Source organism: Gorilla gorilla, chromosome Y (genome assembly GCF_029281585.2).
Source record: "Gorilla gorilla gorilla isolate KB3781 chromosome Y, NHGRI_mGorGor1-v2.1_pri, whole genome shotgun sequence".
NCBI classification, from domain to species: Eukaryota; Metazoa; Chordata; class Mammalia; order Primates; family Hominidae; genus Gorilla; species Gorilla gorilla.
Genome location: NC_073248.2, coordinates 35,661,723 through 35,682,502, shown reverse-complemented (window position 1 = coordinate 35,682,502; position 20,780 = coordinate 35,661,723).

The following is a 20,780-nucleotide window of genomic DNA, read 5'->3' as shown; positions in this document are numbered from 1 at the left end:
CTCATGTAGATTCCTTTCCGTTCCGATCCGTTCCATTCCGTTGTACTCGGGTAGATTCCATTCCATTCCTTTCCATTGCATTCCATTCCATTCCATTCCATTCCATTCCATTCCATTCCATTCTATTCCATTCCATTCCACTCTATTCCATTCCATTCCATTCCATTCCATTCTACTCGGGTAGATTCCATACCATTCCATTCCATTCCATTCCATTCTAGTCGGGTAGATTCCATTCCATTCCATTCCATTCTATTCCTTTCCGTTCCATTGCATTCCATTCCATTCCATTCCATTCAATTCCATTCTGTTCAACCCGGGTAGATTCCATACAATTCCATTCCTTTTCATTCCATTCCATTCTATTCCATTCCATTCGGTTCCATTCCATTCCATTCCATTCCGTTCTACTCGGGTAGATTCCATTCCATTCCATTCCATTCGGTTCCATTCCATTCCATTCCATTCCGTTCTACTCTGGTAGATTCCATACCATTCCAATCCATTCCTTTCCATTCTAGTCGGGTAGATTCCATTCCATTCCATTCCATTCCATTCTGTTCAAGTCGGGTAGATTCCATACCATTCCACTCCATTCCATTCCATTCCATTCCATTCGTTTCTACTCGGGTAGTTTCCATTCCATTGCATTCCCTTCCATTGCGTTCCAATCCGTTCCATTCCGTTCCGTTCTTCTCGGTTGGATTCCATTCCATTGCGTTCCGTTCCGTTCCGTTCCGTTCCATTCCTTTCGATTCCATTCCATTCTACTCGGGTAGATTACCTTCAGTTCGCTTCCGTTCCATTCCGTTCCGTGCCGTTCTTTTCGGGTAGATTCTATTCCGTTCCATTCCATTCCATTACATTCCATTCCATTCCTTTCCATTCCATTCCATTCTATTCTACTCGGGTAGATTCCATTACATTCCATTTCATTCTATTCCATTCCATTCCATTGCATTCCAATAAATTACATTCTTCATGTGCACATTCCATTCCATTCCTTTCCACTCCATTCCATTGCATTCCATCTCATTCCATTCCGTTCTTCTCTTGTAGATTCCATTCCGTTCCGATCCGTTCCATTCCGCTGTAATCGGGTAGATTCCATTCCATTCCATTCCATTGCATTCCTTTCTATTCCATTCCATTCCATTCTATTCCATTCCATTCCATTCCATTCCATTCCATTCCATTCCATTCCGTTGTGTTCGTGGAGAATCCATTGAATTCCATTCCATTACATTCCATTCCGTTCCATTCCATTCCATTCCTTTCTAATCGGGTACATTCCATTCTGTTCCATTCCGTTCTACTCGGGTTGATTCCGCTCCATTCCATTCCATTCCATTCCATTCCATTCCATTCCATTCCATTCTGTTCTACTCGAGTTCATTCCATTCCATTCCATTCCATTACATTCCATTCCGTTCTACTGGGGTAGATTCCATTCCATTCCATTCCATTCTATTCCATTCTGTTCCATTCCATTCCATTCCATTCCATTCCATTCCATTCCATCCCGTTCTACTCTGGTAGATTCCATACCATTCCAATCCATTCCATTCCGTTCTAGTCGGGAAGATTCCATTCCATTCCATTCCATTCCATTCCATTCCATTCCATTCCATTCCATTCCATTCCATTCCATTCTACTGCAGTAGATTCCATTCCATACCATTCCATTCCATTGCATTCCATTCCATTCCATTCCATTCCGTTCCGTTCCTTTCGATTCCATTCCATTCTACTCGGGTAGATTACATTCAGTTCCGTTCCGTTCCATTCCATTCCGTGCCGTTCTCTTCAGGTAGATTATATTCCGTTCCATTCCATTCCATTGCATTACATTACATTCCTTTCCATTCCATTCCATTCTATTCTACTCGGGTACATTCCATTACATTCCATTTCATTCCATTCCATTCCATTCCATTCCATTGCATTCCAATATATTACATTCTACATGTGCACATTCCATTCCATTCCTTTCCATTCCATTCCATTCCATTCCATTCCATTTCATTCCATTCCGTTCTTCTCATGTAGATTCCATTCCGTTCCGATCCGTTCCATTCCGTTGTACTCGGGTAGATTCCATTCCATTCCATTCCATTGCATTCCATTCCATTCCATTCCATTCCATTCTATTCCATTCCATTCCTTTCCATTCCATTCCGTTGTATTCGTGGAGATTCCATTGAATTCCATTCCACTACATTCCTTTCTAATCGGGTACATTCCATTCCGTTCTGTTCCGTTCTGTTCCGTTCCATTCTACTTGGGTAGATTCCATTCCATTCCATTCCATTCCATTCCATTCCATTCCATTCCATTCCATTCCATTCCATTCCTTGCCTTTCCATTCCATTCCTTTCCCTTGCATTACACTCCATTCCATTCCATTCCATTCCGTTCCGTTCTTCTCGGGTCCTTTCCATTCCATTCCGTCCCATTCCATTTCGTTCCGTTCTACTCGGGTAGATTCCATTCCATTCCATTCCATTCCATTCTGTTCCATTTCATTCATTTCCATTTCGTTCCATTCCATTTCATTCCATTCTACTCGGGTAGATTCCATTCCATACCATTCCATTCCATTGCATTCCAATCCATTCCATTCTACTCGGGTACATTCCATTCCATTCCATTCCATTCCATTCCATTCCATTCCATTCCATTCCGTTCTTCTCCTGTAGATTCCATTCCGTTCCCTTCCGTTCCGTTCCGTTCCATTCAGTTCTACTTTGGTAGATTCCATTCCATTCCATTCCATTCCATTATATTCCCTTCCATTCCATTCCATTCCGTTCCACTTGGGTAGATTCCATTCCATTCCATTCCATTACATTCCATTCCATTCCATTCCATCCCGTTCTACTCTGGTAGATTCCATACCATTCCAATCCATTCCATTCCGTTCTAGTCGGGTAGATTCCATTCCATTCCATTCCATTCCATTCTACTCGAGTAGATTCCATTCCATACCATTCCATTCCATTGCATTCCATTCAATTCCATTCCATTCCATTCCATTCCATTCCATTCCATTCCATTCCGTTCCGTTCCTTTCGATTCCATTCCATTCTACTTGGGTAGATTACATTCAGTTCCGTTCCGTTCCGTGCCGTTCTTTTCAGGTAGATTCCATTCCGTTCCATTCCATTCCGTTACATTACATTACATTCCTTTCCATTCCATTCCATTCTATTCTACTCGGGTAGATTCCATTACATTCCATTTCATTCCATTCCATTCCATTCCATTCCATTGCATTCCAATATATTACATTCTACATGTGCACATTCCATTCCATTCCTTTCCATTCCATTCCATTCCATTCCATTCCATTCCATTCCATTCCATTTCATTCCATTCCGTTCTTCTCATGTAGATTCCATTCCGTTCCGATCCGTTCCATTCCGTTGTACTCGGGTAGATTACATTCCATTCCATTCCTTTGCATTCCATTCCATTCCATTGCATTCCATTCTATTCCATTCCATTCCATTCCATTCCATTCCGTTGTATTTGTGGAGATTCCATTGAATTCCATTCCATTCCATTCCGTTCTAATCGGGACATTCCATTCCGTTCCGTTCCGTTCCGTTCCATTCCATACTACTCGGGTAGATTCCATTCCATTCCATTCCATTCCATTCCATTCCATTCTATTCAACTCGGGTAGATTCCATACCATTCCATTCCATTCCATTCCATTCCGTTCTACTCGGGTAGTTTCCATTCCATTGCATTCCATTCCATTGCGTTCCAATCCGTTCCGTTCCATTCCATTCCGTTCCATTCCGTTCCGTTCTTTTCGGTTGGATTCCATTCCATTGCGTTCCGTTCCGTTACGTTCCGTTCTCTTTCGTACCTTTCTGTTCCATTCCATTCCATTCCATTCCGTTCCATACTACTCGAATAGATTAAATTCCATTGCATTCCGTTCCATTCCATTCCATTCTATTCCATACAGTTCCTTTCCATTCCATTCCATTCCATTCCATTCCGTTCCATTCTGTTCCATCCCGTTCCATTCCATTGCATTCCGTTCCATTCCATTCCATTCTATTCCATACTGTTCCTTTCCATTCCATTGCATTCCATTCCGTTCTTCTCGTGGATATTTCATACCATTCCATTCCATTCCATTCCGTTCTACTCGGGTAGGTTCCATTCCATTCCATTCCATTCTCTTCCGTTCCATTCCATTCCATTCCATGCCATTCCATTCCATTCCTTTCCCTTCCATTACACTCCATTCCATTCCATTCCATTCCGTTCCGTTCTTCTCGGGTCCTTTCCATTCCATTCCGTTCCATTCCATTCCGTTCCGTTCTACTCGGGTAGATTCCATTCCATTCCATTCCATTCCATTCTGTTCCATTTCATTCATTTCCATTTCGTTCCATTCCATTTCATTCCATTCTACTCGGGTAGATTCCATTCCATACCATTCCATTCCATTGCATTCCAATCCATTCCATTCTACTCGGGTACATTCCATTCCATTCCATTCCATTCCATTGCATTCCATTCCGTTCTTCTCCTGTAGATTCCATTCCGTTCCCTTCCGTTCCGTTCCGTTCAGTTCAGTTCTACTTTGGTAGATTCCATTCCATTCCATTATATTCCCTTCCATTCCATTCCATTCCGTTCCACTTGGGTAGATTCCATTCCATTCCATTCCATTCCATTCCATTCCATTCCATTCCATTCCATTCCATTCCATTCCATTCCATTCCATCCCGTTCTACTCTGGTAGATTCCATACCATTCCAATCCGTTCCATTCCATTCTAGTCGTGTAGATTCCATTCCATTCCATTCCATTCCATTCCATTCCATTCTACTCGAGTAGATTCCATTCCATACCATTCCATTCCATTGCATTCCATTCCATTCCATTCCATTCCATTCCATTCCATTCCATTCCATTCCATTCCGTTCCGTTCCTTTCGATTCCATTCCATTCTGCTCGGGTAGATTACATTCAGTTCCGTTCCGTTCCGTTCCGTTCCGTGCCGTTCTTTTCAGGTAGATTCTATTCCGTTCCATTCCATTCCGTTACATTACATTCCATTCCTTTCCATTCCATTCCATTCTATTCTACTCGGGTAGATTCCATTACATTCCATTTCATTCCATTCCATTCCATTCCATTCCATTGCATTCCAATATATTACATTCTACATGTGCATATTCCATTCCATTCCTTTCCATTCCATTCCATTCCATTCCATTCCATTCCATTTCATTCCATTCCGTTCTTCTCATGTAGATTCCATTCCATTCCGATCCGTTCCATTCTGTTCTACTCGGGTAGATTCCATTCCATTCCATTCCTTTGCATTCCATTCCATTCCATTGCATTCCATTCTATTCCATTCCATTCCATTCAATTCCATTCCGTTGTATTTGTGGAGATTCCATTGAATTCCATTCCATTCCATTCGGTTCTAATCGGGTACATTCCATTCCGTTCCGTTCCGTTCCGTTCCGTTCCATACTACTCGGGTAGATTCCATTCCATTCCATTCCATTCCATTCCATTCCATTCCATTCCATTCTGTTCCATTCCATTCCATTCCATTCCATTCCATTCCATTCCATTCCATTCCGTTCTACTCTGGTAGATTCCATACCATTCCAATTAATTCCTTTCCATTCTAGTCGTGTAGATTCCATTCCATTCCATTCCATTCCATTCCATTCAACTCGGGTAGATTCCATACCATTCCATTCCATTCCATTCCATTCCTTTCCGTTCTACTCGTGTAGTTTCCATTCCATTGCATTCCATTCCATTGCGTTCCAATCCGTTCCATTCCATTCCATTCCGTTCCATTCCGTTCCGTTCTTTTCGGTTGGATTCCATTCCATTGCGTTCCGTTCCGTTACGTTCCGTTCTCTTTCGTACCTTTCTGTTCCATTCCATTCCATTCCATTCCGTTCCATACTACTCGGATAGATTCCATTCCATTGCATTCCGTTCCATTCCATTCCATTCTATTCCATACCGTTCCTTTCCATTCCATTCCATTCCATTGCATTCCATTCCGTTCTACTCGGGTAGGTTCCATTCCATTCCATTCCATTCCATTCCATTCCGTTCCGTTCCATTCTGTTCCATCCCGTTCCATTCCATTCCATTCCATTCCATTCCATTCCGTTCTACTCGGGTAGATTCCATAACATTCCATTCCATTCCATTCCGTTCTAGTCGGGTAGATTCCGTTTGATTCTATTCCACTCCATTCCATTCTATTCGTTTCCATTCCATTGCATTCGATTCCATTCCATTCCACTCAATTCGATTCTGTTCGTCCCGGGTAGATTCCATACCTTTCCATTCCTTTCCATTCCATTCCATTCCATTCCATTCCATTCCATTCCATTCCAATGCATTCCATACCATTCCATTCCGTTCTACTCTGGCAGATACCATACCATTCCAATCCATTCCTTTCCGTTCTAGTCGGGTAGATTCCATTCCATTCCATTCCATTCCATTCTGTTCAACTCGGGTAGATTCCATACCATTCCATTCCATTCCATTCCATTCCATTCCATTCCATTCCATTCGTTTCCACTCGGGTAGTTTCCATTCCATTGCATTCCATTCCATTGCGTTCCAATCCGTTCCGTTCCCTTCCATTCCATTGCGTTCCGTTCCATTCCGTTCCGTTCTTCTCGGGTGGATTCCATTCCATTGCGTTCCGTTCTGTTCCGTTCCGTTCTCTTCCGTGCCTTTCCGTTCCATTCCATTCCATTCCATTACATTACATTCTACTCCGATAGATTCCATTCCATTGCATTCCGTTCCCTTCCATTGCATTCTATTCCATACCGTTCCTTTCCATTCCATTCCATTCCATTGCATTCCATTCTCTTCGACTCGGGTAAATTCCATACCATTCCATTCCATTCTATTCCATTCTACTCGGTTAGGTTCCATTCCATTCCATTCCGTTCCATTCTGTTCCATTATGTTCCATTCCATTCCATTCCATTCCATTCCATTCCATTCCATTCCATTCCATTCAGTTCTACTCGGGTAGATTCCATACCAATCCATTCCATTCCATTCCGTTCTAGTCGGGTAGATTCCATTCGATTCCATTCCATTCCATTCCATTCTATTCCATTCCATTCCACTCAATTCGATTCTGTTCAACCCGGGTAGATTCCATACCATTCCATTCCTTTGAATTCCATTCCATTCCATTCCATTCCATTCCATTGCATTCCATTCCTTTCTTCTCCTGTAGATTCCGTTCCGTTCCCTTCCGTTCCGTTCCGTTCCGTTCAGTTCTACTTGGGTAGATTCCATTCCATTCCATTCCATTCCATTATATTCCATTCCATTCCATTCCATTCCTTTCCACTTGGGTTGATTCCATTCCATTCCATTCCATTCCGTTCCATTCCATTCCATTCCATTCCATTCCATTCCATTCCATTCCTTTCCATTCCATTGCATTCCAATCAATTCCATTCCATTCCATTCCGTTCCGTTCTTCTCGGGTCCATTCCATTCCATTCCATTCCCTTCCGTTCTACTCGGGTAGATTCCATTCCGTTCCATTCTGTTCCATTCCGTTCCGCTCTACTCGGGTAGATTTCATTCCATTCAACTCCATTCCATGCCACTCCGTTCCGTTCTACTCTGGTAGATTCCATTTCAATCCATTCCAATCCATTCCATTCCATTCCGTTCTACTCGGGTAGATGCCATTGCGTTCCGTTCCGTTCCGTTCCTTTCCGTTCCGTTCCGCTCCGTTCTACTCGGGTAGATTCCATTCCTTTCCATTCCATTCCCCATCATTATATTATGTTCCATTTCATTCCATTCCATTTCATTCCGTTCTTCTCGGGTAAATTCCGTTCCGTTCCGTTCCGTTCCTTTCCGTTCCGTTCCATTCCATTCCATTCCATTCCATTCCATTCCATTCCATTCCATTCCACACGGTTAGATTCCGTTCCCTTCCGTTCCGTTCCATTTTTATCCATTCCGTTCCGTTCCATTCCGTACTTCTCGGGTAGATTCCACTCCATTCCATTGCATTGCATTCCATTCCATTCCATTACATTACATTACATTTCATTCTGCTCCTGTAGATTCCATTCCATTCCATTCGATTCCATTCTACCCCTGTAGATTCCATTCCATTCCATTCCATTCCATTCCATTCCATTCCATTCCATTCCATTCCTTTCCGTTCCATTCCATTCCATTCCATTCCATTCCGTTCTACTCGGTTACATTTCATTTCATTCCATTCCATTCCATTCCATTCCATTCCATTCCATTCCATCCCATTCCATTCCATTCCATTCAATGCCATTCCATTCCATTCCGCTCTACTCGAGCAGAATCCATTCTATTCCGTTCCATTCCATTCCATTCCACTCCATTCCATTCCATTCCTTTCCACTCGGATAGATTCCATTCCATTCCATTCCATTCCATTCTATTCCATTCCATTCTATTTGATTCCATTCAGTTCTTCTCGTGTAGATTCCATTTCGTTCCGTTCCGTTCCGTTCCATTGTACTCAGGTGGATTCCATTCCATTCCATTCCATTGCCTTCCCTTCCATTCCATTCCATTCCATTCCATTCCGTTCTATTCGTGGAGATTCCATTGCATTCCATTCCTTTACATTCCATTCCATTCCATTCCATTCTGTTCAACCCGGGTAGATTCCATACCCTTCCATTCCTTTGCCTTCCATTCCATTCCATTCCATTCCATTCCGTTCTACTCGGGTAGATTCCATTCCATTCCATTCCATTCCATTCCATTCCATTCCATTCCATTCCATTCCATAACTTACAATTCCATTCCGTTCTTCTCGGGTGGATTCCATTCCATTCCATTCCGTTCCATTCTATCCATTCCGTTCCATTCCATTCCATTCTGTTCCTTTCCATTCCATTCGATTCAGTTCAACTCAGGTAGATTCCATACCATTCCATTCTATTCCATTCCATTCCGTTCTACTAGGGTAGATTCCATACCATTCCATTCCATTCTATTCCGTTCTAGTCGGGTAGATTCCATTCGATTCCATTCCATTCCATTCCATTCCATTCCTTTCCGTTCCTTTCCATTCCATTCCTTTCCATTCCATTCATTTCGACTCTGTTCAACCCGTGTAGATTCCATACCATTCCATTCGTTTTCATTCCATTCCATTCCATTCCATTCCGTTCTACTCTGGTAGATTCCTTTCCATTCCATTCAATTCTATTCCATTCTGTTCCATTCCATTCCATTCCATTTCATTCCATTCCATTCCATTCCTTTCTACTCGGGTAGATTCCATTCCATTGCATTCCATTCCGTTGAATTACATTCCGTTCCGTTCCGTTCCATTCCGTTCCGTTCCGTTCCATTCCGTTCCGATTTTCTCGGGTGGATTCCATTCCATTGCGTTCCGTTCCGTTCCATTCCGTTCTCTTCCATACCTTTCCATTCCATTCCATTCCATTATATTGCGTTCTACTCGGATAGATACCATTCCATTGCATTCCATTCCATTCCATTCTATTCCATACCGTTCCCTTCCATTCCATTCTATTGCATTCCATTCCGTTCTAGTCGGGTAAATTCCATCCCATTCCATTCCTTTCCATTCCGTTCTACTCGGGTAGATTCCATTCCATTCCATTCCATTCCATTCCATTCCATTCCATTCCATTCGATTTTGTTCAACTCAGATAGATTCCATACCATTCCATTCCATTCCATTCCATTCCATTCCATTCCATTCCATTCCATTAGATTCCATTCTGTTCTACTCGGGTAGACTCCACTCATTTCTGTTCTGTTCCGTTCCGTTCCGTTTCATTCCCTTCCTTTACATTCCATTCCATTCCGTTCCATTCCATTCGATTCTGTTCAACCCGCGTAGATTCCATACCATTCCATGCCTTTGCATTCCTTTCCATTCCATTCCATTCCATTCCATTCCATTCTACTCGGGTAGATTCCATACCATTCCATTACATTCCATTCCGTTCTAGTCGGGTAGATTCCATTCAATTCCATTCAATTCCATTCCATTCCATTTCTTTCCGTTCCATTGCATTCCATTCCAGTCCATTCCATTCAATTCGATTCTGTTCAACCCGGGTAGATTCCATACCATTCCATTCCTTTGCATTCCATTCCATTCCGTTCTACTCGGGTAGATTCCATTCCATTCCATTCCATTCTGTTCCATTACATTCCATTCCATTCTATTCCAATCCGTTCTACTCTAGTAGATTCCATACCATTAAAATTCATTCCTTTCCGTTCTAGTCGGGTAGATTCCATTCCATTCCATTCCATTCCCTTCCATTCTATTCAACTCGGGTAGATTCCATACCATTCCATTCCATTTCATTCCATTCCGTTCTACTCGGGTAGTTTCCATTCCATTGCATTCCATTCCATTGCGTTCCAATCCGTTCCGTTCCGCTCCATTCCATTCCGTTCCGTTCCATTCCCTTCCGTTCTTCTCGGTTGGATTCCATTCCATTGCGTTCCGTTCCGTTACGTTCCGTTCTTCTCGGGGGGATTCCATTCCATTGCGTTCCGTTCCGTTCCGTTCCGTTCTCTTCCGTACCTTTCCGTTCCATTCCATTCCATTCCATTCCATTCCATTCTACTCGGATAGATTCCATTCCATTGCATTCCGTTCCATTCCATTGCATTCTATTCCATACCGTTCCTTTCCATTCCATTCCATTCCATTGCATTCCATTCCGTTCTACTCGGGTAGGTTCCATTCTATTCCATTCCATTCCAATCCATTCCATTCCATTCTGTTCTATCCCGTTCCTTTCCATTCCATTCCATTCCATTCCATTCCATTCCATTCCATTCCATTCCATTCCATTCCATTCTATTCCATTCCGTTCTACTCGGGTAGATTCCATACCATTCCATTCCATTCCATTCCGTTCTAGTCGGGTAGATTCCATTTGATTCCATTCCATTCCATTCCATTCTATTCCTTTCCATTCCATTGCATTCCATTCCATTCCATTCCACTCAATTCGATTCTGTTCATCCCGGGTAGATTCCATACCTTTCCATTCCTTTGCAATCCATTCCATTCCATTCCATTCCATTCCATTCCATTCCAATCCATTCCATTCCATTCCATTCTGTTCTACTCTGGTAGATTCTATACCATTCCAATCCATTCCTTTCCGTTCTAGTCGGGTAGATTCCATTCCATTCCATTCCATTCCATTCTGTTCAACTCGGGTAGATTCCATACCATTCCATTCCATTCTATTCCATTCCGTTCCATTCCATTCGTTTCCACTCGGGTAGTTTCCATTCCATTGCATTCCATTCCATTGCGTTCCAATCCGTTCCGTTCCCTTCCATTCCGTTCCGATCCGTTCCATTCCGTTCCGTTCTTCTCGGTTGCATTCCATTCCATTGCGTTCTGTTCCATTCCGTTCCGTTCTTCTCGGGTGGATTCCATTCCATTGCGTTCCGTTCCGTTCCGTTCCGTTCTCTTCCGTGCCTTTCCGTTCCCTTCCATTCCATTCCATTCCATTCCATTCTACTCGGATAGATTCCATTCCATTGCATTCCGTTCCATTCCATTCCATTCTATTCCATACCGTTCCTTTCCATTCCATTCCATTCCATTGCATTCCATTCCGTTCTACTCGTGTAAATTCCATACCATTCCATTCCATTCTATTCCATTCTACCCGGGTAGGTTCCATTCCATTCCATTCCATTCCATTCTGTTCCATTCCGTTCCATTCCATTCCATTCCATTCCATTCCATTCCATTCCGTTCTACTCGGGTAGATTCCATACCATTCCATTCCATTCCATTCCGTTCTTGTCAGGTAGATTCCATTCGATTCCATTCCATTCCATTCCATTGTATTCCTTTCCATTCCATAGCATTCCAATCCATTCCATTCCACTCAATTCGATTCTGTTCAACCCGGGTAGATTCCATACCATTCCATTCCTTTGCATTCCATTCCATTCCTTTCCATTCCATTCCATTCCATTCCATTCCATTTCATTCCATTCCGTTCTTCTCATGTAGATTCCATTCCGTTCCGATCCGTTCCATTCCGTTGTACTCGGGTAGATTCCATTCCATTCCATTCCATTGCATTCCATTCCATTCCATTCCATTCCATTCTATTCCATTCCATTCCTTTCCATTCCATTCCGATGTATTCTTGGAGATTCCATTGAATTCCATTCCATTACATTCCTTTCTAATCGGGTACATTCCATTCCGTTCCGTTCCGTTCCATTCTACTCGGGTAGATTCCATTCCATTCCATTCCATTCCATTCCATTCCGTTCTACTCGGGTAGATTCCATTTCATTCCATTCCATTCTCTTCCATTCCATTCCATTCCATTCCATTCCTTTCCGTTCTACTCTGGTAGATTCCATACCATTCCAATTCATTCCTTTCCGTTCTAGTCGGGTAGATTCCATTCCATTCCATTCCATTCCATTACATTCTCTTCAACTCGGGTAGATTCCATACCATTCCATTCCATTCCATTCCATTCCATTCCATTCCATTCCGTTCTACTCGGGTAGTTTCCATTCCATTGCATTCCATTCCATTGCGTTCCAATCCGTTCCGTTCCATTCCATTCCGTTCCATTCCGTTCCGTTCTTTTCGGTTGGATTCCAGTCCATTGCGTTCCGTTCCGTTACGTTCCGTTCTCTTTCGTACCTTTCTGTTCCATTCCATTGCATTCCGTTCCATACTACTCGGATAGATTCCATTCCATTGCATTCCGTTCCATTCCATTCCATTCTATTCCATACCGTTCCTTTCCATTCCATTCCATTCCATTGCATTCCATTCCGTTCTACTCGGGTAGGTTCCAATCCATTCCATTCCATTCAATTCCATTCCATTCCATTCCGTTCCATTCTGTTCCATCCCGTTCCATTCCATTCCATTCCATTCCATTCCATTCCATTCCATTCCATTCTGTTCTACTCGGGTAGATTCCATACCATTCCATTCCATTCCATTCCGTTCTAGTCGGGTAGATTCCGTTTGATTCTTTCCACTCCATTCCATTCTATTCCTTTCCATTCCATTGCATTCCATTCCATTCCATTCCACTCAATTCGATTCTGTTCGTCCCGGGTAGATTCCATACCTTTCCATTCCTTTCCATTCCATTGCATTCCATTCCATTCCATTCCATTCCATTCCCTTCCATTCCATTCCAATGCATTCCAATCCATTCCATTCCGTTCTACTCTGGTAGATACCATACCATTCCAATCCATTCCTTTCCGTTCTATTCGGGTAGATTCCATTCCATTCCATTCCATTCCATTCTGTTCAACTCGGGTGTATTCCATACCATTCCATTCCATTCCATTCCATTCGTTTCCACTCGGGTAGTTTCCATTCCATTGCATTCCATTCCATTGCGTTCCAATCCGTTCCGTTCCCTTCCATTCCATTGCGTTCCGTTCCATTCCGTTCCGTTCTTCTCGGGTGGATTCCATTCCATTGCGTTCCGTTCCGTTCCGTTGCGTTCTCTTCCGTGCCTTTCCGTTCCATTCCATTCCATTCCATTACATTCCATTCTACTCGGATAGATTCCATTCCATTGCATTCCGTTCCCTTCCATTGCATTCTATTCCATACCGTTCCTTTCCATTCCATTCCATTCCATTGTATTCCATTCTCTTCTACTCGGGTAAATTCCATACCATTCCATTCCATTGTACTCCATTCTACTCGGTTAGGTACCATTCCATTCCATTCCATTCCATTCTGTTCCATTCCGTTCCATTCCATTCCATTCCATTCCATTCCATTCCATTCCATTCCATTCCATTCCGTTCTACTCGGGTAGATTCCATACCATTCCATTCCATTCCATTCCGTTCTAGTCGGGTAGATTCCATTCGATTCCATTCCATTCCATTCCATTCTATTCCATTCCATTCCACTCAATTCGATTCTGTTCAACCCGGGTAGATCCCATACCATTCCATTCCTTTGCATTCCATTCCATTCCATTCCATTCCATTCCATTCCATTCCATTCCATTGCATTCCATTCCTTTCTTCTCCTGTAGATTCCGTTCCGTTCCCTTCCGTTCCGTTCCGTTCCGTTCAGTTCTACTTGGGTAGATTCCATTCCATTCCATTCCATTCCATTATATTCCATTCCATTCCATTCCATTCCTTTCCACTTGGGTTGATTCCATTCCATTCCATTCCATTCAGTTCCATTCCATTCCATTCTATTCCATTCCATTCCTTTCCATTCCATTGCATTCCAATCAATTCCATTCCATTCCATTCCGTTCCGTTTTTCTCGGGTCCATTCCTTTCCATTCCATTCCCTTCCGTTCTACTCGGGTAGATTCCATTCCGTTCCATTCTGTTCCATTCCGTTCCGCTCTACTCGGGTAGATTTCATTCCATTCAACTCCATTCCATGCCACTCCGTTCCGTTCTACTCTGGTAGATTCCATTTCAATCCATTCCAATCCATTCCATTCCATTCCGTTCTACTCGGGTAGATGCCATTGCGTTCCGTTCCGTTCCGTTCCTTTCCGTTCCGTTCCGCTCCGTTCTACTCGGGTAGATTCCATTCCATTCCATTCCATTCCCCATCATTATATTATGTTCCATTTCATTCCATTCCATTTCATTCCGTTCTTCTCGGGTAAATTCCGTTCCGTTCCGTTCCGTTCCCTTCCGTTCCAATCCATTCCATTCCATTCCATTCCATTCCATTCCATTCCATTCCATTCTACTCGGTTAGATTCCGTTCCCTTCCGTTCCGTTCCATTTTTATCCATTCCGTTCCGTTCCATTCCGTACTTCTCGGGTAGATTCCACTCCATTCCATTGCATTGCATTCCATTCCATTCCATTACATTACATTACATTTCATTCTGCTCCGGTAGATTCCATTCCATTCCATTCGATTCCATTCTACCCCTGTAGATTCCATTCCATTCCATTCCATTCCATTCCATTCCATTCCATTCCATTCCTTTCCGTTCCATTCCATTCCATTCCATTCCATTCCGTTCTACTCGGTTACATTTCAGTTCATTCCATTCCATTCCATTCCATTCCATTCCATTCCATTCCATTCCATCCCATTCCATTCCATTCCATTCAATGCCATTCCATTCCATTCCGCTCTACTCGAGCAGAATCCATTCTATTCCGTTCCATTCCATTCCATTCCACTCCATTCCATTCCATTCCTTTCCACTCGGATAGATTCCATTCCATTCCATTCCATTCCATTCTATTCCATTCCATTCCATTTGATTCCATTCAGTTCTTCTCGTGTAGATTCCATTTCGTTCCGTTCCGTTCCGTTCCATTGTACTCAGGTGGATTCCATTCCATTCCATTCCATTGCCTTCCCTTCCATTCCATTCCATTCCATTCCATTCCGTTCTATTCGTGGAGATTCCATTGCATTCCATTCCTTTACATTCCATTCCATTCCATTCCATTTTGTTCAACCCGGGTAGATTCCATACCCTTCCATTCCTTTGCCTTCCATTCCATTCCATTCCATTCCATTCCGTTCTACTCGGGTAGATTCCATTCCATTCCATTCCATTCCATTCCATTCCATTCCATTCCATAACTTACAATTCCATTCCGTTCTTCTCGGGTGGATTCCATTCCATTCCATTCCGTTCCATTCTATCCCATTCCGTTCCATTCCATTCCATTCTGTTCCTTTCCATTCCTTTCGATTCAGTTCAACTCAGGTAGATTCCATACCATTCCATTCCATTCCATTCCATTCCGTTCTACTAGGGTAGATTCCATAGCATTCCATTCCATTCTATTCCGTTCTAGTCGGGTAGATTCCATTCGATTCCATTCCATTCCATTCCATTCTATTCCTTTCCGTTCCATTCCATTCCATTCCTTTCCATTCCATTCATTTCGATTCTGTTCAACCCGTGTAGATTCCATACCATTCCATTCGTTTGCATTCCATTCCATTCCATTCCATTCCGTTCTACTCTGGTAGATTCCTTTCCATTCCATTCCATTCTATTCCATTCTGTTCCATTCCATTCCATTCCATTTCATTCCATTCCATTCCATTCCTTTCTACTCGGGTAGATTCCATTCCATTGCATTCCATTCCGTTGAATTACATTGCGTTCCGTTCCGTTCCATTCCGTTCCGTTCCGTTCCATTCCGTTCCGATTTTCTCGGGTGGATTCCATTCCATTGCGTTCCGTTCCGTTCCATTCCGTTCTCTTCCGTACCTTTCCATTCCATTCCATTCCATTCCATTCCATTCCGTTCTACTCGGATAGATACCATTCCATTGCATTCCATTCCATTCCATTCTATTCCATACCGTTCCATTCCATTCCATTCTATTGCATTCCATTCCGTTCTAGTCGGGTAAATTCCATCCCATTCCATTCCTTTCCATTCCGTTCTACTCGGGTAGATTCCATTCCATTCCATTCCATTCCATTCCATTCCATTCGATTTTGTTCAACTCAGATAGATTCCATACCATTCCATTCCATTCCATTCCATTCCATTCCATTCCATTCCATTCCATTCCATTCCATTAGATTCCATTCTGTTCTACTCGGGTAGACTCCACTCCTTTCTGTTCTGTTCCGTTCCGTTCCGTTTCATTCCCTTCCTTTACATTCCATTCCATTCCGTTCCATTCCGTTCGATTCTGTTCTACCCGCGTAGATTCCATACCATTCCATTCCTTTGCATTCCTTTCCATTCCATTCCATTCCATTCCATTCTACTCGGGTAGATTCCATACCATTCCATTCCATTCCATTCCGTTCTAGTCGGGTAGATTCCATTCAATTCCATTCCATTCCATTCCATTCTATTTCTTTCCGTTCCATTGCATTCCATTCCAGTCCATTCCATTCAATTCGATTCTGTTCAACCCGGGTAGATTCCATACCATTCCATTCCTTTGCATTCCATTCCATTCCATTCTACTCGGGTAGATTCCATTCCATTCCATTCCATTCTGTTCCATTACATTCCATTCCATTCTATTCCAATCCGTTCTACTCTAGTAGATTCCATACCATTCCAATTCATTCCTTTCCGTTCTAGTCGGGTAGATTCCATTCCATTCCATTCCATTGCATTCCATTCTATTCAACTCGGGTAGATTCCATACCATTCCATTCCATTTCACTCCATTCCATTCTACTCGGGTAGTTTCCATTCCATTGCATTCCATTCCATTGCGTTCCAATCCGTTCCGTTCTGCTCCATTCCATTCCGTTCCGTTCCATTCCGTTCCTTTCTTCTCGGTTGGATTCCATTCCATTTCGTTCCGTTCCGTTACGTTCCGTTCTTCTCGGGTGGATTCCATTCCATTGCGTTCCGTTCCGTTCCGTTCCGTTCTCTTCCGTACCTTTCCGTTCCATTCCATTCCATTCCATTCCATTCCATTCGACTCGGATAGATTCCATTCCATTGCATTCCGTTCCATTCCATTGCATTCTATTCCATATCGTTCCTTTCCATTCCATTCCATTCCATTGCATTCCATTCCGTTCTACTCGGGTAGGTTCCATTCTATTCAATTCCATTCCAATCCATTCCATTCCATTCTGTTCCATCCCGTTCCTTTCCATTCCATTCCATCCCATTCCATTCCATTCCATTCAATGCCATTCCATTCCATTCCGCTCTACTCGAGCAGAATCCATTCTATTCCGTTCCATTCCATTCCATTCCACTCCATTCCATTCCATTCCTTTCCACTCGGATAGATTCCATTCCATTCCATTCCATTCCATTCTATTCCATTCCATTCCATTTGATTCCATTCAGTTCTTCTCGTGTAGATTCCATTTCGTTCCGTTCCGTTCCGTTCCATTGTACTCAGGTGGATTCCATTCCATTCCATTCCATTGCCTTCCCTTCCATTCCATTCCATTCCATTCCATTCCGTTCTATTCGTGGAGATTCCATTGCATTCCATTCCTTTACATTCCATTCCATTCCATTCCATTCTGTTCAACCTGGGTAGATTCCATACCCTTCCATTCCTTTGCCTTCCATTCCATTCCATTCCATTCCATTCCGTTCTACTCGGGTAGATTCCATTCCATTCCATTCCATTCCATTCCATTCCATTCCATTCCATTCCATAACTTACAATTCCATTCCGTTCTTCTCGGGTGGATTCCATTCCATTCCATTCCGTTCCATTCTATCCCATTCCGTTCCATTCCATTCCATTCTGTTCCTTTCCATTCCATTCGATTCAGTTCAACTCAGGTAGATTCCATACCATTCCATTCCATTCCATTCCATTCCGTTCTACTAGGGTAGATTCCATACCATTCCATTCCATTCTATTCCTTTCCGTTCCATTCCATTCCATTCCTTTCCATTCCATTGATTTCGATTCTGTTCAACCCGTGTAGATTCCATACCATTCAATTCGTTTGCATTCCATTCCATTCCATTCCATTCCGTTCTACTCTGGTAGATTCCTTTCCATTCCATTCCATTCTATTCCATTCTGTTACATTCCATTCCATTCCATTTCATTCCATTCCATTCCATTCCTTTCTACTCGGGTAGATTCCATTCCATTGCATTCCATTCCGTTGAATTACATTCCGTTCCGTTCCGTTCCATTCCGTTCCGTTCCGTTCCATTCCGTTCCGATTTTCTCGGGTGGATTCCATTCCATTGCATTCCGTTCCGTTCCATTCCATTCTCTTCCGTACCTTTCCATTGCATTCCATTCCATTCCATTCCATTCCGTTCTACTCGGATAGATACCATTCCATTGCATTCCATTCCATTCCATTCTATTCCATACCGTTCCATTCCATTCCATTCTATTGCATTCCATTCCGTTCTAGTCGGGTAAATTCCATCCCATTCCATTCCTTTCCATTCCGTTCTACTCGTTTAGATTCCATTCCATTCCATTCCATTCCATTCCATTCCATTCCATTCGATTTTGTTCAACTCAGATATATTCCATACCATTCCATTCCATTCCATTCCATTCCATTCCATACCATTCCATTAGATTCCATTCTGTTCTACTCGGGTAGACTCCACTCCTTTCTGTTCTGTTCCGTTCTGTTCCGTTTCATTCCCTTCCTTTACATTCCATTCCATTCCGTTCCATTCCATTCGATTCTGTTCAACCCGCGTAGATTCCATACCATTCCATTCCTTTGCATTCCTTTCCATTCCATTCCATTCCATTCCTTTCTACTCGGGTAGATTCCACACCATTCCATTCCATTCCATTCCGTTCTAGTCGGGTAGATTCCTTTCAATTCCATTCCATTCCATTCCATTCTTTTTTTTTCCGTTCCATTGCATTCCATTCCAGTCCATTCCATTCAATTCGATTCTGTTCAACCCGGGTAGATTCCATACCATTCCATTCCTTTGCATTCCATTCCATTCCGTTCTACTCGGGTAGATTCCATTCCATTCCATTCCATTCCATTCTGTTCCATTACATTCCATTCCATTCTATTCCAATCCGTTCTACTCTAGTAGATTCCATACCATTCCAATTCATTCCTTTCCGTTCTAGTCGGGTAGATTCCATTCCATTCCATTGCATTCCATTCCATTGCGTTCCAATCCGTTCCGTTCCGCTCCATTCCATTCCGTTCCGTTCTATTCCGTTCCGTTCTTCTCGGTTGGATTCCATTCCATTTCGTTCCGTTCCGTTACGTTCCGTTCTTCTCGGGTGGATTCCATTCCATTGCGTTCCGTTCCGTTCCGTTCCGTTCTCTTCCGTACCTTTCCGTTCCATTCCATTCCATTCCATTCCATTCCATTCGACTCGGATAGATTCCATTCCATTGCATTCCGTTCCATTCCATTGCATTCTATTCCATACCGTTCCTTTCCATTCCATTCCATTCCATTGCATTGCATTCCGTTCTACTCGGGTAGGTTCCATTCTATTCCATTCCATTCCAATCCATTCCATTCCATTCTGTTCCATCCCGTTCCTTTCCATTCCATTCCATTCCATTCCATTCCATTCCATTTCATTCCATTCTATTCCATTCCGTTCTACTCGGGTAGATTCCATACCATTCCATTCCATTCCATTCCGTTCTAGTCGGGTAGATTCCATTTGATTCCATTCCATTCCATTCCATTCTATTCCTATCCATTCCATTGCATTCCATTCCATTCCATTCCACTCAATTCGATTCTGTTCATCCCGGGTAGATTCCATACCTTTCCATTCCTTTGCAATCCATTCCATTCCATTCCATTCCATTCCATTCCAATCCTTTCCATTCCATTCCATTCCGTTCTACTCTGGTGGATTCTATACCATTCCAATCCATTACTTTCCGTTCTAGTCGGGTAGATTCCATTCCATTCCATTCCATTCCATTCTGTTCAACTCGGGTAGATTCCATACCATTCCATTCCATTCCATTCCATTCCATTCCATTCCATTCCATTCCATTCGTTTCTACTCGGGTAGTCTCCATTCCATTGCATTCCATTCCATTGCGTTCCAATCCGTTCCGTTCCCTTCCATTCCGTTCCTTTCCGTTCCATTCCGTTCCGTTCTTCTCGGTTGGATTCCATTCCATTGCATTCTGTTCCATTCCGTTCCGTTCTTCTCGGGTGGATTCCATTCCATTGCGTTCCGTTCCGTTCCGTTCTGTTCTCTTCCGTGCCTTTCCGTTCCCTTCCATTCCATTCCATTCCATTCCATTCTGCTCGGATAGATTCCATTC